Source organism: Trachypithecus francoisi, unplaced genomic scaffold, assembly GCF_009764315.1.
Source record: "Trachypithecus francoisi isolate TF-2019V2 unplaced genomic scaffold, Tfra_2.0 Lachesis_group0, whole genome shotgun sequence".
NCBI classification, from domain to species: domain Eukaryota; kingdom Metazoa; phylum Chordata; class Mammalia; order Primates; family Cercopithecidae; genus Trachypithecus; species Trachypithecus francoisi.
The window spans coordinates 154,103,381-154,131,055 of record NW_022681453.1 but is presented as its reverse complement, the minus strand read 5'-3'; the positions used below and the strand labels follow the sequence as shown (position 1 = coordinate 154,131,055).

Genomic DNA, 27,675 nt, shown 5'->3' with positions numbered 1-27,675 from the left:
TTTGAATAAGACAAAGCATTCTTTGGCCTTAATTCATAGGATGGTTGTATTCCTGGAAAGCTCAGGGTTTATCAGAGCTACACAAAGAATATCCAGCTGACTCACTTTAATGCCACTGGTATAGGGAAGAGAACTATGGAGCTCTAGATGGTGTGCTGGGGGCCATTCAGGCAGAGAGGTGCCTGGACCACCCATCCACCACACATGCACTCATCATTTCCTGGTTCTAAGAGGTACTCAAGAAGTATCTCATATGTGCTTACAGGCTGAAATTGCCTTAAAGGGTAGACAACTTCTGGAACAGTAAATAGGTCTTTCTAAAGACCTTTTTGAGGAAAAGAGGAAAATGTCACCAGCTGGTGGGCAACTGAAAGAGGCCAGGATTTCACAAGGAGATCTTCTGGAGAATAGGGTCTCCCTGGTGGGGGATGCTGGAAGATCTATGGGGGAGCCCATAGATCATGTGCTAGAATATCATTTAGACCAAGCAAAAGGAGGATCACTACTTTGCCAATTAAGCATGGAGACGTCTCGTGGTCTTTCCCATCACCTGCTTCTCTACCTGACACAGAAGCACTGTAAGGGGGTATGAGGGGGAGACCACACTGGGCCCACAGAAAATGACCTTTGGATCAGATATAAGATTGAAGTTTAAAAGTGAACTAGACTAAGTATTCGTAAACAAAAAAGAAATGAAAAGCAATGGAATTGGGCTGGAATATCTTTAAAGCAGCTGCCACCCTTTGGGAAAGAGAAGCTTGACAAATCATGGTAGGGAACAAAAATAACATCATTTGATGTTTATAGTCCAGTGGATTAGACTCCAGCAAACTGGCTAGAGTGTTTATTAAGGTCACTACTGATATTTCAGAGATAAAATTCTATTCTCTTGGATAAAAATTATTCCTTAATGTTCTCATGGATAATTTAAAGGGGTGAGGGTTTTTATTTTGTTTTTGTTTTTATTTTAATCCCTAGGTGGCTGTTTCTTTTTCCCCCTCCTCATATAAGCATGAAGTGCTTCTAAGAGAGAGGCTGGATTGCCTAAGAGAGTTTCAGCAACTTTGAGATGAAAATGCATTTTAATATTTTGATTTAATGGGGAATGGTATAGCCCCTTAATAAGTAGTTCAGTAACATTTGGTAGTTCTGTAATATTTGACTTGGAGTTGAGTTTATAAAAATTTCAGCCCAACAGTAACTTCAGGGCACTAAGGGATGTATGTATTTCTGAAATGAGAAGACCTGGTTGACATTCTGATTCTAAAATCAACATCATCCCTTATGCGTCACCATATTTTCAATTATAATGGATGATGGGCTGTGAATTTTAAAAACAGCTTCCCTGCAAGCTCCTGCACAGACCCAGCTTGTATGCAATAAAAAGAAGAGCTTGGGAGGGAGAAGAATGTCCTTATGCCCACTCTTCTGACTTGACTTACTAAAATGCTTCCTTTTCAGAGACTGCTTTGGTTTTTTGCTCCCCACATTGGTTCCTTGGGAAATTTTTTTAGAACGTGGAGTCTTTTCTAACTTTGTGGGGAATTTGTATCCTGATTCACCGAAATGGTCGAGCTTTGGAAAGGTAAAGTCCTGTCAATAAAAGCCTGAGGTTTTATGAAATGCCTATGACAGCCAGACAAAAGTATGTCTGTCAAAAAATTGGGGGAGCAAAACAGATGCTTAGGGCACAGTGTTCTTGCATCTCTGCCATTTCAGGATAAATTCAGGCCTGTTCATTTCCCATTTCACTGTCATCTCACCTTCCAAGTAGAAAATACCCTAAATGGATTATGTTAGTTCCCAACATGCAATTCCTAGGCAGTGATTAAGGTCGGGCTTATTCTCAGGTAGTCCCAGGATGCAATAGTTTTGTGGGTACTGGGCTTATGTTTGTTTTTACCAGGAGGTTCAGAAGCGGACCTTCCTTCCCCAAGGGTGGTCACGAAATCAGGTCTGAAATGGCTCTATAATCTACCCATAGCCAGCTCGAATGAGGAAGAGACAGCCCTATCCCCCAACCCACTGTGCTGAACTGGAGGAGTAGAATGGTTATTGAGTTAGGTGGGACCTACTAATAGTGGCTTAGAATTTGGGACTTCCTCCCCAGAGGGAATGTGAGCTTTGGACTGGGCCTCATAACTGGCCTTGACACCTTCTAGGAAATGCCTTTCATCAGGCTCAGTAAGGTGCAGGTTGAATAGAGACTAGATAGTCTCTATCATATGGGCAGGGCATATCTGTTACAACCACCCCCTGTGCCCACACAGATCCTCTCCCCTAAAGGATTGAGAAACTACCGATTGGGCACTCTGTTTATTACCTGGGTGATGAAACAATCGGTACACCAAACCCCTGTGACATGCAATTTACTCACGTAACAAACCCAGCATATTCCCCCCGAACCTCTAGGGGAGAGGGTACGTGCGGACATAGAGGGTGCTTGTAGCTGTCAGTGCCGTGCCTATATTCCTTCTGCTCATGCCATTTTCATGCAGGTAGGCCTGACTTCCAGCAGCAGCGGCCCTTTGCCTGTGGTCTCTCCCTGGTCCCTAGACCCCTCCGTGCTTGCCAAGTGTGGCAGGTCAGGAGTCAGAGGGAATTAGTGCCTTCAGGATCTGTCCTTACCAATGATTGACAGGCACGGATGGAGCAGCATCCCAGCTCCCCCGTCCCTCTTTCCTCAGGTGCGAGGATGACTGAGGTATTTTAACCAGTGCCCAGGCATCTCCAAGAGGATTAAGCTCCAGTTTTACCCACACTGGTAACTTGCTTCCAGCCTTTACTAGCTTTCTTCCCTTCCTGAGTCACTTCTCCACTCACTTACTGGTATTTCCTGAGACCACCTCCTACACACCTGTGCTCAAATCCTTGCCTCAGGACCTGCTTTTGATGGAGCCCAAACTAAGAGGGAACAAACAAGAGAAGGGCTGTGTGTGTGTGTGTGTGTGTGTGTGTGTGTGTGCAGGCTTTTTTCCCCTTCTTTTATTTTGGGTTCAGGGGGAACATGTTGGGTTTGTTATATGGGTAAATTGCATGTCACAGGGGTTTGGTGTATAAATTGTTTCATCTCCCAGGTAATAAGCAGAGTACCTGATAAGTAGTTTCTTGATCCTCATCCTCCTCCAACCCTCCATCCTCCAGTAGGCACCTGTTGTTTCCTAAGAGAAAGTATTTTGTAGAGCACTTGCTGTGTCTAGTCTGCATCTACCTATACAGTCAATCTATTTCAGGATAGCAATTCTGGGATGCCTTTGGGCATCCAGTCAGACTTGCTTGCCAGCTGTGAGGTTTTGTGGGGCATTTGGAGAATACTGAATAGTCATTGAACTCTCAGTGCTTGTGTGCAGCACTTAAACTTGTCTTCACATCCATCTGGGGCTAGGAGACTTTGCTAGAATAAGCTGTGCTGTGTTCTGCATCTGGGGCAGGCACTGAGCCTGGCAGTGGTAGTGATTTCTCCTCTGGGCTCAGGACTCTGAAGGCTTCTTGAGGGCAGGGTTGCCCTAGCTCCTTTCCCAAGATCTGAGGTATAGCAGGCACCCACCCTTTGGAGGTGAAATGAGTTGAATTAAGTTGAGTGCCTGCAGCCTACATAATCTAAGTGTCTGGGGGAACATCTGGCACCCCTGATCACAGCCAGATTTCTCGAGTGTCTGTTTTCAGCGTTTTCCTAAAGCACCTATAAGTGAATTTGCAGAGCACTTACCTCTGTCTTCATCACTTCCTTTGATGGTGTGGAGCAGCTGGCAGAACTAAAAATCCTTCCCCTATATCCACTATAGCTAGCACACAGGTCTAAATTACTATGGCAATTCAGGTATTTCAGGGAAGACAATGAAAAATCTGATTGATACAAATTCTGCTTTCTCTAAGAGACTTAGTGCACCAAGCCATTGTCAGCTGAGCAGTTTGATGTGAGTTAGTCCATTAGCTTAGACACATGGCCCAGCTTAAGTGGATAGGATTTAGTATCTTTTACTTTTTTGACAGCCAAGTAACTGTATTTCAGTGAGGAGAGTGTTAGCATATATAATATATATTAAATATAAAATATATATTGCTATATATACATATATATACACATACATGTATATATGGCAATATTGTTCTATATATGGCAATATTACTATATATACATATACACACACATGTGTATATATACATATACACACACACATACACACACACACACACACACATATATGGCAATTCCAGTCACTGAAGTACAACATCTGATTTATTTGAAAAGTTCTCTTAATTCGGGGTGGCTGACCCATGTGTTGTGTATGGGTAGTCTATGAATCCTCACAATGCCACTTAGAAGCTACAGGATGTTGGATAAATTGCATAACTCCTCTGTGACTCAGATTTCTCATCTCTAAAATGGGTATATTAAACTCTAGCTCAAGAGGCTGTTGTAAAGCTGCAGTAAGCCTGAGGATATAAAAACCTGGCATACAAGAGGCTGGTGTTTTGCTTAACCATTGCTGCCTAACAAACCCCTGCACAACTTAGTGAAACAGTGACCATTTGATTATGCTCACAGGTCCTGTGGCTCAGGAATTTAGATGTGGGGTTATAGTTTATCCCTGCTCCATGATTTCTGTTGCCTTGAATAACTGGGGGTTGGGATCATCTGGAGGTTTCTTCAGGCCGGGCTCATGGGCTGCTATTGGCTACTAACAAGGTCCTGTACATGGTCTCCACATGGCATTCAGCTTCCTGACTGGATCATGGTAGGGACAAAAATAACATCATTTAATGTTTGTAGTCCAGTGGATTAGACTCCACCAAACTGACTAGAGTATTTATTATGGTCAATGCTGACGTGTGAGAGATAAAATGACATCAGGATGGTTATACTTCTTACCCAGTGGGTCAGGACTCCAGTGCACAGGGACTTCTTGTGGATTTAGCTGAGTCCCTCTCTGAAGTCATCCAGAGCTAGTCATCCATCTCATCTCAGATGTGCCTCTCACTAGCTAATGGCTTGCGTTTCTCCTGGATTCCTTTTGTTCCTGACCTTGACGTTCGCTACAGTGGTCTCTATGCTCCGAGAGAGAAAGGATGGATAGGGGACATTCATTTCCTGGGGAATCACAGCCTCTGAGGTGCGCAGCATGCATGGAGGGAGCTCTGGAGCAAAGATGGAGTCCCTGGAGAGGGTTAGACCCAAAGGCTGGAAGGATGTGCAGTGAGAGGGGGTGGTAGGACCCTGAGGATAGTTACGCGGCTTCGTCAAGTTGCACTCAGCCTGCCCTATAGCTAACCCTTAAGGAGCACTCACCGGGAGCCATCCTGTTCTGGAGATTTCTCATGCATCAGACTACCTGAGATTTCCCTTGTCATGACTCTGTGAGGTGGGTCTCCTGACTTCCCTATTTTCCAGTTATGGAAACTGAGTCTCAGAGAGCTTCGGAAAGTCCATAAGTAGTGGTATTAGGATGTGAACCCAGAGTTCAGAGCCTATGCTGGTCATGTTGCTTCGGTATTCAGCATCCCACTTGGTAACATATTCTCATATTTTGTTCTGTATTTATTGTGTGTTACTCATTTTCTCTAACTCTACTTCATACTCATTGAAGGCAAGACTGTGCCTTCTCTTATATTCTCCTCCTCTGCAGATGTGAGTACCTTAGAAGAGAAGACTGGGGCTTGACAGAGAGGCCACCATCCTTCTCAGTGGCCCAGCATGGTGACTGTCTTGTTAGTCACACCTGCTGGGCTTGGGTTGATGGAGAACAGAGAAGGCATTGTTGCTCACATCCTATTCTCCAAAGGAAATTTTGTTCTAGTTTATTGTGAAAGTATTGGTTTTGAAATTGAAACACAGAAGTCTACTAAAGGGATATTCTGTTTGGAACAGACTCTCTTTTTTTCCTGTTTTCAGGTGAAAAGCAATAACCATGAAGAAAACAGAAAGAAAACCCTCTAAAGAATAGTGTCAATGGCTCTGACAGGTTAAAGCTGTAGGATAAATGCAGAATTTACGTGACAAAAACTTTGAGTGCAACGCTGATTGTCATTCACCAGTAATAGGATTCCCTGAAAAGCAAACATATCTTAATTAAAAAAAATACATAATTTATTTTTGCTGGTATGCGTCCTTTTGCCTCACCCTCACAAACTAATTAGACTTTAATATCACTTTCCCCAAACTTAACTTTACCAAGGCTGTGTCTGTTTCATCCGTAACGTGCCCCCTTCCCCTGCTTCCTGGGCTTAGCACGCTGCTTAGAGCAGAGAAAGCTGCAATGAGTGTTGCCAATTTGAAAGACAGGTTTTTTGCCCTCAGACGATTTAAGTTTTGATGCAGAAACTAGCAAGCTGACAGATTAAAATATTAAACGATGATGCTGTACAGGAGGGCAACACAGACATTGAATGAGGCTGGAGTCAGGATTGGCAGAGGTGATGACAGCAGGTGATGCCTGCTCTGAGCAGGGGCCATTCATGCCTCTGGGGCTGCCCAGAGATATGCTGTCCAGCCTCATCTCTGCCACACCTGACACTTCAAGCTCAGGAAGAAATCAGGTTTTTCATCCCTCCAGGCAGCACCACTTACTTTCCCTGCAGGATCTGGGATGCCCTCATCTTCTCCCTACCCACAGCCTACATCCAAATCCCAACTGGTGCAGAGAGATCAAGTATCCCCTCAACACTGACCTTCTCCTTGTCTTCTTAAAATGAAACTTCATCTTTCTCCTTCTATAATTTTGCCTCAACTCTAGCCTGTATATGCCTCAAACAGAGTTTATGCAATCTTTACTTTTTTTTTCTTATCTGAGAAGTCTGATTGGTTTACTAGATAATGAGCTATGTGAAGGTGCAGAGCTGTCTTAATTCATACCTGCATCCCAGCATCTGGTAACTAATTACTGACTGGCTGAATAGACAAAGGAATGAATGAAGTGATTTAATGAGATGGCCTTGGAGCATGGGGGCTTTACAGGGTTAATGAGGGTTTGAGGTTTGAGAGGGTTTCAGAGAGGGGAAATGATGTCAGCTCATGGCCCTAAGTCAGCAGAGGACATGTGCCAGTTTGGGCACAAGCTGAGACCAGCCTGTTTACCACAAGCTGAGCTCGGAAGACCTGGGAAGAATAGGAATCACATGGTCTTGAGCTGGAGGGGCTGGGCTAGTGCAGGAAACTTTCTCAGGCACTCACAGTTTCAGAATCACTGGGTGATCCCCTGTGTCAAACTCATCAAAGACAAGCACTTGTCCTTGTGTTTCTGATTCTCTTTTCCTGCTGAGTTACTGCCTGTGTGAAAGAGCCGAGAGGCCCCCCTGTTTGATATGGATCCACACTGCAGATGAAGTCAGAGCTGAACAACACAGGGCTTATCCAGGGTGCCCGGCTGCTTGCTGTCCTTCAAAAGGAGAAACTAGGGGCCAGCTCTCACACAGGAGACCAGTCAGAGCAAATCCCTGCTCCTGCTTGACTTGTGGTCTGGATACATTGTTGCCCCTTGGCAGGGGTACAGCCACTAGAACATTTGCCCCATTGTGATGTCTTCTATGTCTCTGCAGTCATCAAACACCAAGAATATTGCTGGTCACTCTTGGGAGGGCTTATCAGCCACAAGGTGTGTGTGTCCACCACTAGCCCTTGTCCAGCAGGTGTGTGGTGAGTTATATGTGCTCATTCATTTTTAGCTTTACCTTTCTCTTGTCTCTATTTCTTCTTTCTCTGCCTCAGTGATTACTTTTCTTTTGAGGCACACCATGCATTTCTGTACAAAAGACTGAAATCCATTATAGAATGTGGTAGGACATCAAGGAATAAAATAAATTTGATTTCTTTCCAGGGTGGTATAATGAACGAGAAGATGTGGCTGGCCATGATGTACCAGGTGGGCTGGGGGAAGGGAGATCAACTGAGAACCTGCAGAGAAGCACACCTGGCAGCTCTGTGCTCCTTTTAAGTGGTCAGTGTGTGGTTCTGTAGACTTGGGATTCAATGACAGTCTCATGCAAAGAAAACCTGATATGCCTGGAACAATAGATAGGCTGTGAAGCATTTTACCATATGATCCTGTCTCCACAGGTATACCATATTTCATCAATTCTAAGATGGCTTTTGAAAAATAATAACATCTCTTACATCAGGGTGAGCCTTATAATTGATGGCATCCTAGATGTGATGAAATGTGTTAAATGATAGTGTCATTCATTTGCCTGTTTGGTGTCAGATCTATTTCTACCCTTCTGTTACTTAGCTCTATATGGTGGGAAACTACATGCTCCAGATGTCTTGCCAACTTACTTATGGTGAGCAAGGGGAGGCACTGGTGGAAGACAAGAGTGAGAGGAAGAGAGAAACCAAAGTATTTCCCCGTGTCTTTCTCTACCTTGGGCAATCTCACCGTCAGCAACCACTTCTCCTCTTCTGTAGCTCTAGCTTCTGGCACACGTCTTCTGCCTCTGCTGAGTCCCCCTTGCAGAGGATGGCTGCCAAAGTTCCAGGTCTACTGTGTGGTCCCTTCTGTGGTCCCTCCAGCCCTGGGGTGATAGTGGCTTCCTGTCTTGCCATTTGTTGCTTAGCTTCCCATTCTCCATCACTTGGGTAACTGATTCTTTGTGTTACATTTCCTTTCTCTGAGGTACCTAGTGTAGTTAGTTTCTTCTTAGTTAAATCTTGACTGTTACAATGATACATCATCACTAGATTAAACAGATATTGAGGGGGCATTACTTCTCTTTCCCACATCCGCACGTTCTGCAGAATCTATTCTAGTTAGGGTGAGCAGTGGTATCTTTGATGCCTGTCTCAGAGAATTCTTTGGAGTCTGTAGCATTTGACAGTGATGCCATCCCCATTTGTTAATTTTCCTCCTTCATTGTCTCCTGGGTGATCACTCCTTCTTTCCCTTTGCTCCTTGAATTTTCCCCACTCTCTTTGCCAGTCATCTCTTCTGCAAGTCTCTAAACTATTGGGTTCTGTAGAGTTCTAAGCTCATTCTGTGCCCTCAGTCAACCTGCCCCCTTTTTTTACTTTACCTGCTCACACCCATGGCTTTAAATACAACTTCTCTCTGTAGCACAGAACTGTTTCCCAAGCTTCAGACACAGAATGTCACTATCCGCAACCACATTCTTTGGGTTATCTTATCCCACAAACCAAAATGTCTTTGACTGAGCTGACCTTCTCCTCTCCCACCCCATACCAGCTTATTCTCCTGTGTTTTCTATCTCAATGGATGGAACTGTATCCATTGTAAAATCCAAACTAGAAATATCCTGGGGTTATCCTGGACTCTTATCTCTACTTTACCTCCCAAATCCACTTGCTTTCCAAACCCTTTATTCAGTGGTGTGTTTAAATGCTTAAACACCAGCTTTTAGGGGGAGAGAGAAGGGAAAGCCCTCTGATTTGCAGCATTTGCCAGTTTCTTTAGTGTAAATGCTCCCATCATGACTGATTTCTGGTTACCAGTGTGTTATCACTGAGCATGGATTTGGAAAGTGATGCACGATTGGTTTCTGTGAGGTGAGCCAGCTCAACATACTATGGTGCTGTATCCATCTCCTCATTCACATCTTCTCTTTCTCACCCTGTTTCAAGCCCCACCATTTCCCTTTCAGAGTTTTGAGATGTCTCTTCACTATATTCTCAGTCTTGACCTCCTTTGAGGCATCCCACACTAGATGTAAACATATCAGTCCTTAATTTAAAAAAAGCTCTAGTGGCTTCCTATTACCTAGAAGAGTATCAAAGATGGAATGTTCTTGGAATTTTTATTCTGGAGGACATGAGCCATGCTTATATCTCCTCCAAGGCCTAGTACTGAGTTTGGGCTACTAGTATCCACTTACTGTCTCTCTTGACATTTTGCTTTCCTTTCTTTCTGTGCCTTCTATCTCTTCAGCTGTTTTAAGCATTCAGTCATTTTATGAGCTTGATGCACTGCCTGCTGCACCATGGAGATAGGTTCAACCATGTTAGAATATTTGCCCAGTGGGCTATGTGATGCTGACCATGATAGAAGCCAAGGGCTGACTGCGCTTCATACCTGGGGGTTGGGAGACTCTTGAGATAAGGGGGCAGGATCTCCTCAGTGTGTCAATCATTTAGAACTGCCACAGAGACTCTCGTGAAACACATTGTTGTTTAGAGGGTTACATTTTTGAGAAATTATTAAATAGGTCTTGAAAAACTGAAGAATATCTTGGATATATGTTATATTACAGAAAATGGAGTCAATTGAATAGCCATCCCTTTGCCAGTTTGCTAACCCTTTCATCTAAAAATCACTCACAAAAATTTACCAAATACCTGCCTAGAGATACAAAGCTGAGTAGGACAGGATGGACGCTCACAGGCAAGTGAGTGACTCCAGAGCACCAGTACTTTTGTCTGTTGTTCACATAGGGAAGTCAGCAAAAGGCTTCTGAAATTAGACTCAGCCAAAGTTAGTCCTTTTGTCTCATTTTCTTCTTTATAAAAATGGGTCCAAAGTACCCTATCTCCCCGCCCCCAGGACTGTTGTTTTGTTGGAGTTTTGATTCAAAAAGGGAGGTGTTTTAAGAATGTGAAATAGCATTATTATGAATTTGTCATGATTGTGCACGTGTTTGTGTGTCCCCTTGTATCCTTAGCTTTTTCCTAGGTATTGTGGCAAGGTGGGATGGATGTGGCAGAGAAGGCATTAAGAAAAAGACCTCACCTCTGTCTTCAGGAAGCTCACACTCAAGGTGTAGATAGAAGCAGGGTTTGAAAAAAATATGCAACAAAATTAGGTGAAAACGAGTGGTGTCGATTTGCTGGTTCTCTAGGTTGTCTAAAAGTAGAAAAAGGAACATGGGTTCACATTATAGGGTGGCAGTTTGCAGAGAAGACATTTCTACATTTTCACAGTGTAAGGGTTGAAAAAAGCCTATCTGTTTTTTTATAAGGACTTGCCTTTTTAAGGGACAAGAAAAACTAGAGGAGTTCCTTAAATATTGTTTATTTATTTTATAATTAAAAATATGTTCCTTAACAAAATACTTAAAAATAGTAACAACATTTTAAAAGTTGCATTAAATGATTAAAAATGAATGATTACCCCCATTACTCAGAGATAATCCTAAAGGTATTTCAGAGATTTTTCTATGCATATTTTTACATAATTTAGTTTATACCATATTTATAATTTATATCTTAGTTTTTTTCTCTTAACACTAGCACATAAGTATTTTTCCAGGTTATTAAAAACTCCTCATAAATGTTACTTTTAATGGCTACATAATATTTCAATATGTGAGTGTACTACAATTTATTTGAGTAGAGTTTTTTTGGTCAGATATATTAGTGGTTTCCAATTTTTTCATTATAAATAATTCTGCAGTAAAAATTTTATAACTTATTTTATGTCCTTCAGCTACAGTTCTTAAGGAAATATCAAAGAATAAGAACAATTTAAGGTTTCTGATACATATCACCAAACTGCTTTTCAAGAGGGATCCATCAATTTTTATTCCTATTTATATTATTGCAAAACATCCTTTACTGTCATTTTTAACATGTTTAATTAGCATACAATAACGTGCACATATTGAAAGTGTATGATTTGATAACTTTTGATATATGTATATACCCATCAAGACATCATCACAACCAAGATAATGAACAAATCATGAACCCCCAAAATTTTCTTACTTCCTTTTGTAATCCCTCCCTGCTACTCCCTTCCAATCTCATTCTTCACCCCATAGGCAACTACTCTTCTGTTCTCCGTCACTATAGATTAGTATAAGTTTCCCAGAATTATTTAAACAGAACTACATAGGAACAAGAAAGATTAGCAGATTTCCTTAAATTTGGTTTATTTATTTTGTAATTTAAAAAGTTCTTATTGTAGAAATACTGAAAAAATAGTGACAACATTTAAAAATTTGGATTAAGAATTTTCTTCTTTTTATTTGGCTTCTTTTACTCAGTATAATCATTTTGAGATTCATCTGTTGTTGAATGTATTAATAGTTCATTCCTTTCTATTGCTGAATAGTATTCCATCATCTATATGCACCACAATTTGTTTCTCCATTCAGCTGATGGACATTTACAGCGTCTTCAGTTTTTGGTTATTCTCAATAAAACTGATATGAGCATTTGTGTACAAGTCTTTAGTGAACATATGCTTTAATTTCCCATGGGTAAATACCTAGGAATGGAATGGATGAGTTGTATGGTACCTGTATGTTTAACTAACTAGCATATTTTGTGACTGGTGATTATCTCTTAGGATAACACATTGATTTAATATTATTATTATTATTACAACACATTAAATTATTTTAATTGACTCAGTGAATATTTTTCTGGTCCCCTCATAAAAGATGAGAATGAGGAGGAGGGTGACAGAGACCCCTTTCTTGCCATACTCTTTTAGGAACTCAGCTGGGAGTAACCAAATGGGACACTCTGTGCACACAGGGACTTCAGCCTCTGCTCCCCACACAGGGTTTGGAGCCTTGCCTTTGCTCTACGTACCTCCAGACCCCTCCCTTTTTTTCTCGGAAGAGCAGTCTCAGGTGCTCTGGTGTTTGGTTTGAATGTCCTGCTTGAATTCAACTTCTCTCTCTCTCTCTTTCTCTCTTCAGTACTTTACAATGATATGATCTAGTCCTACTTTTCCAATCACATTACCTCCTTTTCCTCCTCTATGCCCAGTAGACTTCCTAATATTAAGAGTGGGAGGTGGTGGTGATATGGGCAGGAAGAATTGAAAATAGCTCACACATGATCCACCTTGGAGGGCCTGCATTTCAGCATCTCTGGGGTTATTTTAGAACTAGGAAGAGGGGCAGAGATTGGTATTGTCTCTGTACTAGTCTTTCCAAATTCTCCTCTGGGGTTTCTGCTTAGACTGTAAGCCTGAGGGTCACTCATCACAGTAATCCTAAAAACACATGTTTCTGTTATATCTGATAAGACGTTTTTGTGAGTTGTGCAGACTGTCAGTTTCATGTTTGTTTGTTTGTTTTGGAATGGCAGTTATATCCAGGAGACCTGTGGGGAGCACAATGTGCTGTAGTTTGTGCAGTTGTCAGTATAGCTTGTTAGGGAGCTCTTCCTAGGAAGAGTCTTGCACAGCAGAGCCCAGTGCTGAGCAGAGTGCTTGGCACATAGTAGGAACACAGCATATGCTGTAGCGAAACTGGTGGGCAGGCACTGTCACATCACAGGTGGGCTTCAATGCTGTTGCCAGGGCAGCTCCCTGAGCTGTGTGCCCCACTCTCTCTATTAACTTCACCTTAGGGCAGACGTTCCCCAGCTGCCTTGGCTCACACCACCGTTTGTGTCTCAGTAATTTTTTATATTTCCTCTAGGAAAAAAAAAGCCAACATTTCATTTTACTGAATAGATTGGTTCCGAAAATGTAATTAGTATTTATATTCTAACAACATAGTGCTATAGAGCACTGTACTACATTTCAGATCATGATATCAGCAGCCGTACTCTCCTCCCTCGGCTCACCCCAGGGTTTATTGGGTGCTGGCAGTGTCCTCTGTTCCATGCAGGGAGTGTCCTTGGGACCTCCTGGTCTCATGGGCTAGAGGAATGTAGGAATGATCACAATGTAATCTAATGTGGGCCATGCTGGAGGTCGGTGCAAGTGTTAGGTGTGACAGGTGAAGAGCCCATTTGTAAGTGAGTACGTGATGATATAAAGTAGGTGCAGGACATGGAGAGTCAGAGGAAGCTGCAGGGTAGAGCTGACACCCAAACTTGGTTTCAAAATGTGATCTGGAAGGTGGCAGAGGGCCTTAGTTAAGGGAGGAAACTGCCATTATGCCTTGGCAGGGGGGCCAAGGGGCCAAACTGCCCTGGAGGATCTCAGGGGAGGGCTGTGGAGCTGGACTGAAGATCTATCTACATTTCCAGGGCTGAGATGCCTTCTGGAGGGAGTGAAACGGGTACATGAACATAAGGACTGAGTCCTGTGTCTTCTCCCAGGAACCTGGATATTGTGCAACCTCAAACCATTTTTGCAATGATTTTTCCTTCTTTCTTCATTTTTATTTAAATGAGAAAGAAATGCATTTTGCTGTTTGTATGCAGTGCTATTTCCAGGAGGTTTGATTTTTACCTTCTGGCCACACATCTCTGTCCCATTACGGCTGCCTCACTTCTCTTCAATTGGGGAATGACCTGCTTTGTCCTTCAGAACAGTGAGTTGACAAATACCATCTGATGTTTCTCCCAGGCACCCCCATTCATCTTGATGGCAGGCTTCAGACAACACTGCTACGGTTGATATTTTATACTTTGGGAGTTTTCTTCAGTGATTTCATGTAATGTGCTTTTGATTTTCATGCCACCCTCTCTTGGCCCCATGAAGTTTACACAGTGTTATTTGGTGAAGAAAATGCTGTTCTGAAATTCTGTTCAAAGCTGTTTAAAAGAATCAATCAAAGGTTCTATCATTAGCTCAAGACTGGTTGTAGGCAGTCGTTCTGCAGGTGAAGGATTGGAATTGATTGATCCATTGACAAGACAGCTGAACCAACCTCCCTACCTTGGTATACCAGGCAGTCTGTCTCATAACTTTTGCAGTGTCTCAGAGGAAGCAAGGAGTAGGGGCATTTGTACTTCTGAGAAAGTCATGGTTCCTGAGCAGCTCTGGAGGCAAAAGCCAAGCTGATGTGTCTCTGATGCTTCTCCAGGGGTAATGTGGGAGTGGCATCCTCCACACCTGGGACCTGGGCTCCTGGATCATGGTCTCAGGGCCTCCCTTCTGGTGAGTACTGAGGGAAAAGGCAGAGAAGGGTAAATGGCAATGCTCTATCTAGATTCGAGACAGAGTGTCTAGCTCTGTCATATTGTATCAAAAGACCCACTTGCATTTTCTCAGAGGACAGCGGGGCAGACACAATCCTCTCTCAGGCTTCCAACCTCAAAGCTGGCTCAGCCCTTTTCAGAACCAGGTAAGGCAGGAGAGCCTAGCTTCCTCGCATTCTGGGACCTGTCCTTCCTTCTTGCGGGGGCCTGGAGCCCTCATGTAGCCTTCTCCTTTCTCTAGAAGCCTCTGGCATCCTCCTGAAGCCCCAGGATGACCCAGTGGTATTTGGAGGCATGCCGACTCAATTGTTTTCCCCAGCAGACGAATGACCTTCTCTCCCACTCCTCTCCTTCAAAATCAACTTGCCCTGTCAACCCGTTGGATGGTGGTTTGATGTTAGCCTATTGAAATAGTGATCCTCTGGTTGCCCCAGAGTGTGCTAGCATTTTGACACTAGCCAATGGAACACAGCCAGGTACTAGAAGAGCTGGGCCAGGGTCAAGAGAACAGACAAGCTAGTGGAAGAGGTGCTCTAGAGTATGACTTGCTGTGACTAAATGACAGAGAAAGACCTGGGCTCCACAGGGCCAATGTTGTCATCCAAGTAGGTCTTAGCTGTGGGTAGAGGTAGCTGCAGAAACCTCCTACCCAGTCCACAGCTCCTGCTCTCTCTCCACAATCTTCAATGTGCTCTGCAGCCAGGGACATCATCCTCAAACCCAGTTTTCACTGGACCACTGTCTCATTGTTTCCTGTCATAATTCCGGCCATATTAAGGACGTAGTTAAAACTCCATAATATGCATCTGTGGTCCTTTATGATCTAGCCCCAGCCTAACTCCTGACTCCATGGTTGTCTGTACTTCCCCTATTATGCCGGGACGGTGGTGGTGGTTCTCTCCTGCTCTTGCTGATGCTGTTCCTCTGCCTGGGGTGGTTGTTTGTTTCCTCCCTGCCTCCCACCCCATTTGCCTGACAATCCTTACTCATCTTTTCAGACTCAGCTCGGGCCTCACTCCTTTTAGAAAGTCCTCCTTGTGTGCTGCTTGTTGGGTTTGGAGCCTCGTCTCTGAGATTGGATAGCACCGTGATCTCCCCTAGAGCATGAATAATACTGCATTCTCATGACTTATTTATTTTTGTGTCTCCTTCCCTAGAGCATGAGATAGTTGAAGTAAACTGTTGCAATCCTCAGAGGCTCATAAGTGTTTGTTGATGGACTGAGTGAAGGGAAGGTGCTGAGTCAGGCCTATGGCTGTATTATTTTTTGGGTCTGTTTGTGCAAAGTAGGCAGGACCCAAGCTAGAGACTGAGGTCGTATGCTGATGACCCAAGAATGTGGCTGCAGTAACAGTATGAGTGAGGCAGGGGATCATCGCTCTATTGTGCTGCCAAGGTTCTAGGCTGTCTTCATGGGGACACTGGAGTGTAAATCAGAAGAGGAAAATGGCTAGGGCATACACATTAGGAAATGTGTTGGAGGTGGAGGAAACTTGTAACTTGTAAAGGGTATGCCTGATAAATTGCTGCCAACCCTGCCATAGGGCTTGGGCAGGGCTGGCTCCTGGGCCAGTGCTCCTAAACACCTGCCCCTGTCCATGCAGAAGTCATGGGCTGACTTGGAAGCTGAAGGGATGATGGATAAATAGGATGGATTTGGGGATCAGGAGAATAAGGACTACTTTGAAAGCAGATCTGTACATGGGTGAGACGCCTCCTGCCATTCTCTGCTTTCTTCCATGACTAGTCAAACAGCAGTCTGCAAAGTAGCCTTGTCTTCTAAAAGTTATGCCCACTAGAGTGTGATTGATTGAACTGGCTGTGCTTCTATCGTACTTCTGGGCATTGAGGTCTATAAGAAGCTGCCAACTAGTGGGCACTGTTGTCTGCCAGCTGCACCTCAATGACACCCATGCTTTTGAGAAAGGACGGCCAGAGAATGACCATGGCTGTCACCCATGTTCATCCTTTAGTAACAAGCCAAGGGAGTTTGGCATGTGGGACTCAAGGTAGCTATGTGGAAATGTTGCATACATCTCTGGAAGCCTCACTGTGTTTTGTCTGTATTATTTTGTTTCCAAGACTATGGTACCTTTCTGTTTCCCCTCCATGTTTTAGAAAGTGCTGTATTGTTATTAAAAGTGGTTGCCAATTTATTCTATTCTTGAAAATAAGAGCTCCCAGTTTCCCAGGAGTAAAATATTCCATTTGTGTGCTAGATGTTTTGAAGTCATAGCAAATAGCTATTCAAAAATGATTAAACAGTTCCATGGTTTTACACATCTACACTAATGTGTAAACATGATGTGCAGGCAGAAACTACCCATTTTTCAGGGGTCTAGTTTGCCAAGTGGTTCTGCTAGTTCTGTTGGAATGAAGGGAACTACATGTCGTGATTCACACCTCTGAGGTCTCATAGTCTCATACACACACGTGTGTGTGTGTGTGTGTATGTGTGTGTAGCAGCAAACAGTTAAATATTAGGTACAATCAAAATATCTAATAATTGGTTATTTGGTTTAGAATAGGTAAGAAGCCCAAATAAGATTCTCCTTTTGGATGGCCTCTCTACCCTCTTGAACATATAAAGTGTCCTTCTAGAATTTATTACTCATCTTAGAGGCCACAGAATAAACTGGAAGCCAGAATTAACTAGAATTCCAGAGTTCCAAGGACTTGGTCCCCTTGGAACAATGCAATACTTGTTAATAGAATTCTGGGGATAATTGAGGATTCATCTTCAAACCTGTTCTCTTCTGCAAGTCCCTCTCCTATGTCCCCAGTTTTAAGAAATATAATTGATTGAAGACCCTTGTCATAAACATGATGATCCTCATGGCTGCCATCTTCGGAGGTGAACCCCTCATGCATGCATTAATGCCACTATCAAAGGACTTATGGGAGTAGATTTACTCTCTTTTACTCTTTTGCCATGTGAGAATACAATGTTCCTCCCCATTTTGCCCTTCTACCTTTCACCATGTGAAGACAGTGAGAAGGCCCTCACCAGAAAGCAGATGTCAGCACCTTGATCTTGGACTTCCTAGTCTCCACAGATATGAGAAATAAACTATTCTTTATACATTACCAAGTTTGTGGTATTCTGTTACAGAAGCACAAATGCAATGAGGCAATGACTTTGTGGTTTGGTTAGTTTGGATTTTGAAGTATTCCAGAAACTCAATAGGTAGAATATATTGCTACATAAAATATGGAAAAAATGTAAAAAAGAAATTAAATATATTTTAAGAAACTCAGATGAAAAATTATTGACATTTTAATTCAAATTCATGTTTCTAAGTCTGTTCTCCAGCAACAGCAAAAGACATAAACTCTTTTTATTTGTTCATAACTTTAAGCTATAAAAGACATCATTATTAACACTTTTTTTCTCATATGGTAGTGCAGCCTTCAAGTTTAAAAGCTTGGGAAAGTAAAGAGAACATGCAGCATATTAATAACATTATGGAGTTGTCTAGGACTTGGTATGTATAATGCTTTTTTATTCTTCTGACTGTATCTCCAGCCTTGAGCCCAGGGCCTGGCACTGAGGAACAGTCAATAATTGATTGATGGTTCACATGCGTTATCCCATTTGAGACTCAGAGCCAGCCTGTGAGATGGATAGGAAGGGTCTTATTCCCATTCACCAGAGCTGTATACTAAGACACGGAGAGTTAAGTGACTTGCCCAAGGTCACCTAACTAGTAAATGTCAGGGCTGCTACCAAAAGTAAAGCCTCCCACGTTGCCAGTCACTGCTACGTTTTGTCCAATCTGCCATCCCAATTGCTGTTTGTCCTTTCAGTGTCACTGCCCTACCCTGGGTGGGTACTTAATTCCTGGGGAGGTTGCATCCTTTTCCTAGTTGAGCTCCAATACCAGTTCATTTGATCTCTCAATCAGTTTCTTTCTACAGTGGACTTTGAGTGCCTCCCCTGTGCCACAGTTAGGTGATTCTTCCTAGAGTTTATGCACAATCATGTCATTGCCAGTTGAGTCTTCAGGGGCTTCCTGTTACCAACTACATACATCACTATCTCCTCCCTCTGACTCTCAGGTCCTCCCATCACTGCACCCACCTGTCTTTCTAGCCCTACCTCCACATTCTCCCTGCTAGTCCTCAGAACACCAACCCAATTGCTTGAGTGTCTTCATTTAGACCCTGTCCTCTTCCCTGCCTGTTGCTTTGTGCATGTTGTATGCTCCACCTATAACACCTCCCACCACCCTCTTGGAGGAAGACCTGTACCTCCAGGCCTCTTTCAAATTAGACTCTCCAAAAGCAACCATCACCCACTGGCTCCAAATTCAGGCATCTCTCCTCTCTTAAACTCTGTAGCCCTTTGGACCCATATCATGGGATTGATTCTCCCCTGTGATCCCCTAGATTGTCCTGATTCTTCTTATTAGAGTCTGTGAGTAACTTGAAGGTAGGCACCTACAGGTAGAGTGACATAAAAGGACAGGGCACCTGCTTTGGAGTCAGAAAACTAGGCTCAATTCACCCCATTCCCCTACTTACCAGCCATGGGAACTTCAATTTGTCATTAGGCTATTTCTGGAATGACTAAGTGTGTGTGTGTGGGGGGGCGGGTAATACAAAGTAGTATCTGTGTTCCACTCCAAGAGATTTGGATGTAATTTGGGCTGGGGTGTGGCTTGGACATCAGAATTTTTTAAAGTTGCTCAGATGACTCTGATGCGGAGCGAAGTTGAAGAGCCACTTAGCTAACCTGCCTGAGTAGGCAGGTTAAAACTTACTCTGAGATCACATCCCTGCCACCCAGGGTTCCGGGCACCATGTGAGCTGGCATGTGCGGAGCCAGCTCTCCGCTCTCCATATACTGCCAATAGATGGTGGTCATTTTAGTTGATTCCATTTTGTAATCTCCCCAGTACTTGGCATCACGTCCTGGACAGAGGAGGTGCTCAAAGCCTAGTTCTAAAATACAAAACATAAGAAAGTATGTGACAGATATGTGATCTGTGTATAACCTCATGAGGGTTTGTGAGGCATGTGTGAAAGCCCTTAGTGGAAGACCATTTATTGCATGCTCCTCTGTGCCAGGCATCTGGACCATTTCGGTGATGATGTTTGTCACAAGTGACCTGTAAACAACTTTGTGTGCCTCATCCTGAACACAGCAGCAGTGGACCATAATGGGCCCTCCACCCCTGCAGATGCCTGCAGGATTTCCATCTGAGACTGCCTCCTGCCATCCCACTGAGATGGAGCTGAGCAGGTGCTGAAGTTGTTGTTTCCAAGGGTAACTGTAGCCTCCTCAAGTTGTAAGTCATGATGGGACAGTGGTCGGGGGAGGGTGCAAACTATAGAAATACCTCTTATATGTAATGATGAGATTCAGCTGAAGCTGAGGGAATGGTGACAAGATCCACTGTGCACCTGCCCTTTGCCCCATGTCAGTGCATTACAGAGTGTTACGGAGGGCTGATGGTCTTTGTAAAAACTTAGGTAGGCAACACTGCTTTTAATGGTGATTTTTTTTGCCTTGAGGAAATCAATCAAAGGGAGGATTATGGTTTAGAATTATCAAACTTTCTTCTTTGCACTCATTTGCTCTTTACAGTCTGAATAGCTAGTAGTAGTCCTTTTTGATGCCAGAGAAAAGAAATGACCACTGAAGATCTGGGGTCTTAGTGCTGTTAAATCAAATGCCTACAGAATAAATAGTACCTCTGATTATGAGGGATATTGAGGAGCTTCAGTGCTTTGCAGGGCTAGAGAGAAATGAGATGAGAGGCATCATAAAAGAGCAGTCAATTATATTAAAGATGAGTTGGCATCTTTTAATTTCTCACCAGATAATGAAATATCTATTTGAGCCTGAGGCTGTTGTTTCATTTCTGGTGTATTCAACAAAATTTATTCAACAATCATTTATTGAGTGTTCCTCAGTGCCAGGCCCTGGACTTGAGGCTGGAAATACACAGAGGAGTGGGCTACAGTTGCGTCCTTGGGAAGATCACTGTCTGCAAGGGAAAAGGTGTAGAATACGTAGCATTGCAGACTTCCTGGAGGAGGTATGGCCTGAGTCAGACCTGAAGAAAGGGGAAGGGTTCCCCAAACAGGAACAGTTGTTAAGCATGGAAGGTGTCTCTATCCAAGTGAGCCAAGGCTTATCCAGAAATGTAGCACTTCCTTCATAAGTAGGAAGGTACCTTGGATTCTGAACCCACACGTGGTTGCAAAGTACAAACCAGACCCAATTCCAGTCACAGAGAATGGGACAAGACAGATCTTCCTTAATCAGCAGGTAGGGGAGTGGAGACTGAAGGATGGGAGACATGGATTCTAGTCCAGCTGTGCCTCATGCCTGTGTATGACATCAGTCTTCCTGGTGCACTGGGCTCCAGTGTTACCATCTGCAAAATGCAGCTTCTGGTAGGCTCTGAATCTCTAACCATAGGTGTTGAGGAGGGTCAGGGGGACTGTCTGCAGAGGCTTCTTAAAAGAACAAGTTTGAGCCAAGTGCAGTGGCTCATGCCTGTAATCCCAGTACTTTGGGAGGCTGAGGTGGGTGAACCATCTGAGGTCAGGAGTTCTAGACCAGCCTTAATAACACGGTGAAACCCCACCTCTACTAAAAATACAAAAATTAGCTGGGTGTGGTGGTGCGTGCCTGTAATCCCACTATGTGGGAGGCTGAGGCAGGAGAATTGCTTGAACCTGGGAGGCAGAGGTTGCAGTGAGCCAAGATTGCACCACTGAACTCCAGCCTGGGTGACAGAGTGAGACTCTGCCTCAAAAAAAAAAAAAAAAGAAAAAAAGTTTGATAGGGCCCTGGGGGCTGTGGGTTTTACAATTTGGTGGGTCCTCATTTATTCTTTCAGGCATCCTAAAAGTATTTCAGTCCTCTGTCCTACCTCCAGACTGCAGGCAGAGGCTGAGTGAAGGAAATAATGATGTTACTGTTAGCATCTCTCTGGGGATGTGAATACTAAGCTGAGTGGAGAGGAAAGAGTAGGCCACAGAGCCAGACAATGGACTAAACACTCTGTTCCATCACTTGCTTACAACATTACCCCTATTCTCAGAGTTTTGCTCTCCTTGTCAGTAAAATGACTGCAACCCCAATTATTCAATGGCTTACAAGGATCCCATGAGATCATCCATGGAAGCCCTTAGCAGAAGGCCTAGTCTATTGCCAGCACTTCAGTAAATTGTGGTCAAGAACATGCATTAATGCCGTGACAGCTCCCACAGTGAAGGGGATTCATGATGAGGAATGCAGTGAGCAATGCTGGAGGCACCTCCTGCTGCCTCCCGCCAGGAAGGAGAGTGTGAGGACTGTAGAACCACTGTTTCCTCCTGCCTGGCCCACAGGTAGCTCTCAGTAGTAGTATTACGTGACTGGATGGATGAACAAATGAATGAATGAATAGACAGAAATGGCCCTCCAGCATTTTTTGCTCAGAATTTTGTCTGTATATGTGCCTCTATTACACATTAATTGCTCCTTTAGTCTACCTTAAAAAATTAAAAAGGATGTCTGCAGTTTCATGTATGGATGATATATTGGATAATCAGATTCTTGATCAGGCTGGTGGGAAAGGAAACTGATCCTTATTTGGTGCTCACTGTGAGCAGGGTTCTGAGGGCTTTCATGGCAGATGTCTGAGGTGAGGCCTTGAAGTCAGGGACCCTTGATCCTATAGCCCTAGGTGGGCTCTGGCAGGAGCGTGATCTGCCATGAACCATCCCCACATTTCTGTGAGGTTTCCTTCATGACTGAGAAGCCACATCTGCATGGCTGCTTTGGATTCAAGGGAAGCATAATGTGGCTGAGAAGCAAGGCAGGTGTCTCGTCTTCCCAAGCATCAAGTTCCACCCACAGGTTTGTTAGTGACTGGCTCAGGTCAGTGGCCAGAACATAGAAATGCAGCTAAAAATTGGAGGGCTCATCTCAGTAGAACTTTCATAAGTGGATTTGTCTGATCTAAAGATAAGATGTTAGGAATTTGGGGGTTGGAGGGAAGGACTTGTCCTCAAAAACAAGGGCCATCAGCTGGTCTTCAATACTGGAGACAGGGCTGAGTGTGGGGTAGAGGGAGAATAGGAACTTGGGGCTCTAACTCTGCCTGGCTGAGAGAAAATGGTACTCTTTCTTTCTCTTTGTCTCCTTCCCTCCCTTCCTTCCTTCCTTTCTTTCTTTCTTCTTTCTTTCTTTCTTTCTTTCTTTCTTTCTTTCTTTCTTTCTTTCTTTCTTTTTTAATTGAGACACGGTCTCTTTCTCTCACCCAGGCCAGAGTACAGTGGTACAATCATGGCTCACTGTAGCCTTGACTACCTGAGTTCAAGCAATCCTCCTGCCTCAGCCTCCCGAGTAGCTGCAACTACAGGCATGTGCCACCATACCCAGCTAATTTTTTACATATGTTTGTAGAGACAGGGTCTCTCTTTGTTGCATAGGCTGGTCCCAAACTCTTGGGATTTGATTCTTCCGCCTCAGCCTCCCAAAGTACTGGGATTCTCTGTGTTGCTCAGGCTGGTCCCAAACTCTTCGGATTCGATTTTCCCATTTCGACCTTCCAAAGTATTGGGATTACAGGCATGAGTCACCCCTTCTGGCCAGAAAATGGTACTTTCAAGAAGCTGACATTGCCCACCCTGGCACAGTTCTAGGGAAGGATGGGTGGGGTCTGTGGTTTTATCAGAAAGAAGAATTTAGTTTAGCATTGTCAAGTCTGGCCCTGGAACTTAGGGTAGAAACTGCTGAATTATTTAGAACAACTCACATCTTTATTGCTCTTTTTCCAAGTGGTCAGATTTGCAGTTCTACCCAAGCTCAAAGTGCTTGTAAGCCTGAGACAAAGTGATTTTGATGGTAAACGTTTGTGGGAAACTGCAATGACAGGGTGAAGACGCAGGCTTTGGGGCCTCAAGATGACACTGCTGTCCTGTGAGAACAAGCTTGGAAATTGGAGCCACAGGGCAAGGACTAAAGTCTCTGGTTTCCTGGACTCAACCAAGACATGTTCATACTTTCCTCCATAAGAATCTCTCTCTGTACTCCTGCCCACGTCTAGAAGTGGTCCGAGATATGCTGTCAGTTGTCCTGCTCCAGGAGAGTGATATACCAGGGCTAATTTGGACCACCTTTCCCTGCTCCCCCAGAGGGCATCAGAGATCTCCCCAGGGCCCAGCAAAGAGGAGATGGGGTGTCTAGAAGAAAAGCAATGTTTCCAGGGAACTGCATTGACTGAACTTACACTCTTGCTAAATGTTTTACGGCACGTGTTGCACTGAGTAAATTGAAATTGGGCAGGAAGGTTTTTAACCAATTCATCAGTCCAAGTAAATCCCCGTTAAGAGGTAGAAATGAGCTCTTATGGGAATAATAGCCATAAGAAAACAAACTACAATAATATTCTTCTTTTTCTAAATTGTATATAAAATCCATTGCTGGTTCCCTGCTAAAGAGCCTAATGCCTTGCACGGTAATTTATTCTGGGAGATCAGGCCTGAGGGATATTGGCGGACTGGCCACCCCCTGGCCATGTGCAGAGGTCTAGGATATTCATCTTAGAAAGGAGAGCAGAGGAGGAGAGTCAAGTGGGCTGGTAGTGGTGTGGCCAACATTGCAGGGCTCTAAGGGGCAGGTGGGGTGAAGGTGCTATCTCATTCTGAGTGCCTCACTCTCATGCTTTAGCTCACGTAGTCCCAGGATATCTCTCTGGAGGAGGAGCTGTGTGTGCAGGCAGGAGGCTGAGACTCTGACTGAGAAAGTGCATTCTAAAATGCCTCCTGGCTAGTTAGAGACAAAGCTAGGAGTGGTAACCTCCACCCTGGGCCTTGTATAAGAGCTGTAGCTTCCCAGAGCCCTAAGGAGGGGGAGTAGCAGGCACAGCCTCAAGAACTGGGGTGGGAGATGGGGCTGAGGAAGTCTGCCAAGATAGCACCTTGGGCAAAGTGAGGGGCACTAGGAAGAACTGAGTGAGTTCTTTAGGCCCTGGCATGGGAAGGGGAGGCTGCAGGACCTGGGCTTGTGTTCTCCTTCCAGTCAGAGGCCACACTTCTCACAGACCCACTGTCTCCCTAGTGCCTGGCATGGAGTAAGCGCTTGTTGAGTATGAATGAATGAATACCATTATGTCTGATGTTAATTGCAAATGTGACATAGGATTATGAGAAGTCATTCAACTTGATCAGGACTGAGAGACTGATGGAGGCATTACAAAATAGCATTCAGGAGCTCTTGGTTGTAAGAAAGGAGCTACGATGTCTGGCCCTTAGACACATGTGAAGATCGGAATGAAACAACTTGGGCTTCTTGAAACACAACTTCATGAAAACAGGGACTGTGTTCTGGTCATATGTATGTCCCAGCTTCCAGGCCAGGCTGACACATAGTGGGACACAGCAGGTGCTTGTCCAGTGAATGAGTGAATGGACAATTTCCCCATCACCTTTCTGCAGTGAATGCATGCTCTCTGTCATGCCACAGCCATGGCAACAGCTGCCACAACACAGGAGCTGCCACAACAACAGCCTGCATTGAGTTCTTGCAGCCTGTCAGGCAGTGTGCTGAGGGCTTTTGACACCGTACTTCACATAGTTCTCATGACAGTTATGAGGTAGGTACTAGTACAGAGAGACTGAGGTTTGTGGGTAGCATTAAGTTGACTTTTCCATGAAGTGATTTCAAATAAAAGGCTGAAAACTACAACTAATCAAGCTACCATAACCCCCATGGGCAGATGGTGGTTGTATGCAGATCATTGACATTTCAGAATCTGTCCAACACTCTGTCACCAAATGTTTCTGCAGAGAAGTCATAGCTGGCAGACTAGCCTGGAGATTATAGGAAGGGCCTGCTCTACTACCCTGAGGATTGGGAGTCTCCTCGTGTGACAGTGCCCTTATCTCCTTCGCTGATGCACCTTGATCCCTTTCTCTGGGCCCACCCAGGAATTAAAGCCCTTCCAGGATGGGCAGAGCCATCTAAATTTGCTACAAATCTGAATATGAAGAAGAGAATTACTAACATCTGCCACTTAAGGAAGCAGCATCTGTGTGCAAGGCAGTGAGCCAGGTGCTCTACATATGGGATTTCAGAGAATTCATCAAACAAAGTAGGAAGTAGGTACTGTTCTCCTCAGTGCACAGATGAGGGAAACTGAGGCTCAGCGACTTTAAACAACTTGCCCCAAGCCACTCAGCTAGTAAGTGGTAAAGCCAGGATCCAAATGGAATCTGCCTGAGGTCAAAGTCCCTCCCTTTCCCACTGTGCCCAGAGTGCCAAGTCCTGGGATGAATTCACCCAGCAGGGATGGCTGGGTCAGAGGAAAGAATAGTGCCCACTGTCCTGGCTCAGCATGCAGTTGGTACTGTGGCCTCAGAATGGTCATCTCACCTCTCCAGGCCTCCTCTCCCACACCTGTAATATGAGGGTGTGAAACACACTAAGGGGTTGAGTCCCTGGGGGTGTTTGTGCACTCCTGTGTGTGTGTGCATGCCTATGCACACATGTGTGTTGGCAAGTGAGAGGCCTACAACCGTCCCAAGCAGTTATACTTCCTAGAAGGCAAATATTCAGTTTACTCCTTTAGAGCCCTCCAATAATGAAGCACCCGCCTGCTCCATCTGCCTCCTCTTCTTGCTCCAGCCAGTTGCCACCTGGACCTGGGGCCTGGGGAGGACCAGCAGACACTCCATTTGCAAATAGGAATCAGTGGAGGAGAAAAGACAAAACCTCAAACTCTCCATCCTGCCTGCCAGTGCTAGCATTTCGTTTGCAGGTGAGAATATGAGTCAGTGTTATTCCCGCTGTTTCCTCAAGTGTTCCTGGGTCCTTAGATGATCCCTCATCCCCATCACATCTCTTCTACCAAGGAGCTGGCTGGGAAATGCTTTGGAGACACACAGGCAAGCAGGCTGCAGGTTCATACAGGGATGGAACAAGGGATAAAGGAAGAATGGACAGGAGGAGGGAAGGAGAGGCCCCAGAGAAAAGCACCTCATGGTGAGAGAACACCATGAGCAGGAACCCTCTTTGGCTGGCACCCCTGGACCCAGGCCTCCATGGCCTCCTGCGTCTCACCACACTGACCTCTGTTCTTCTCTTGTTCTTCCAGAAACCCAGATTGGTCTTGAGTAAAATGAGGGCATTAGCCATAAACAGTACCAACTAGTATACCTGTGCTCCTTTTACCCCCTTACTCACGAATCTCTCAGGAACCTGCTAGATTAAGTATTTTGGCATCAGGGGGGCTGAGTGTGTGCCAACACCGTTCCAAGTCACATGCTTTGCAACATTTCTGGGATGCTCCTTGGTTTGTACTGACTTTTTTTTTTTTTTTTAACCAAGTCTGTGTGACCTGGAGGCTGGTGGGTCTGGGTAGGGGGTGGGGGGCAGTGGGCAGTGCCCTGACCAGGCAGCCTGAGCATTGCAGAAAAGCCACTGCTTAGCATAGAACAGACCTGCAGGTGCTTCTGTATACTGGCCAGGGCAAAGGTCAAACACATTGCTTTTTATTCTTCACCTGCTGAGAAAAATATAGCTTTGGAATTGAGATTATTTTTCCATGCTCTGCTCAGAGTGTTCCTAATGCTTCCCTTGTTGGCCTGTTTCTGTGATGCACGATGACATGAGAGAGAACTGACATTTCCCACTCTGACACTGGGAGGGGCTGGCTCTGAGGAAGTCCCCCAAACAGACACATTCACATCTGGGGAATGCTGTGCCAAACACAAGCACCAGAGAAAGGGCTTGTGCAGAGTCGAGAGAGGAGCAAAAGGCGCATTTTGCCTTAATGGAGCCAGGAGCAGAAAAAAAGCAAGGGATCCTGAGCTCCTCTCTGCAATATTTCAAAAAAATCGAGTCTAACAAAACCAAGTATCTGTTATTGCCAGGCACCCTGTTAGGCCTTTCTCAACCC

General features: G+C 44.4%; 1 protein-coding gene and 1 long non-coding RNA gene across 2 annotated transcripts in view; both read left to right on the top strand.

Moving 5' to 3' along the window:
- The window catches only part of CLSTN2 (calsyntenin 2), a 625,554-nt gene that overhangs the window by 15,673 nt on the left and 582,206 nt on the right, over positions 1-27,675 (top strand). The gene's annotated exons all lie outside the window — the stretch shown is intronic.
- Positions 7,571-27,675, top strand: part of LOC117084114 — a 56,325-nt gene continuing 36,220 nt past the window's right edge. The window contains exons 1-2 of the long non-coding RNA XR_004437323.1: positions 7,571-7,633; positions 7,815-8,053. This is a non-coding gene — a long non-coding RNA (uncharacterized LOC117084114). The remainder of the gene's footprint in view (positions 7,634-7,814; positions 8,054-27,675) is intronic.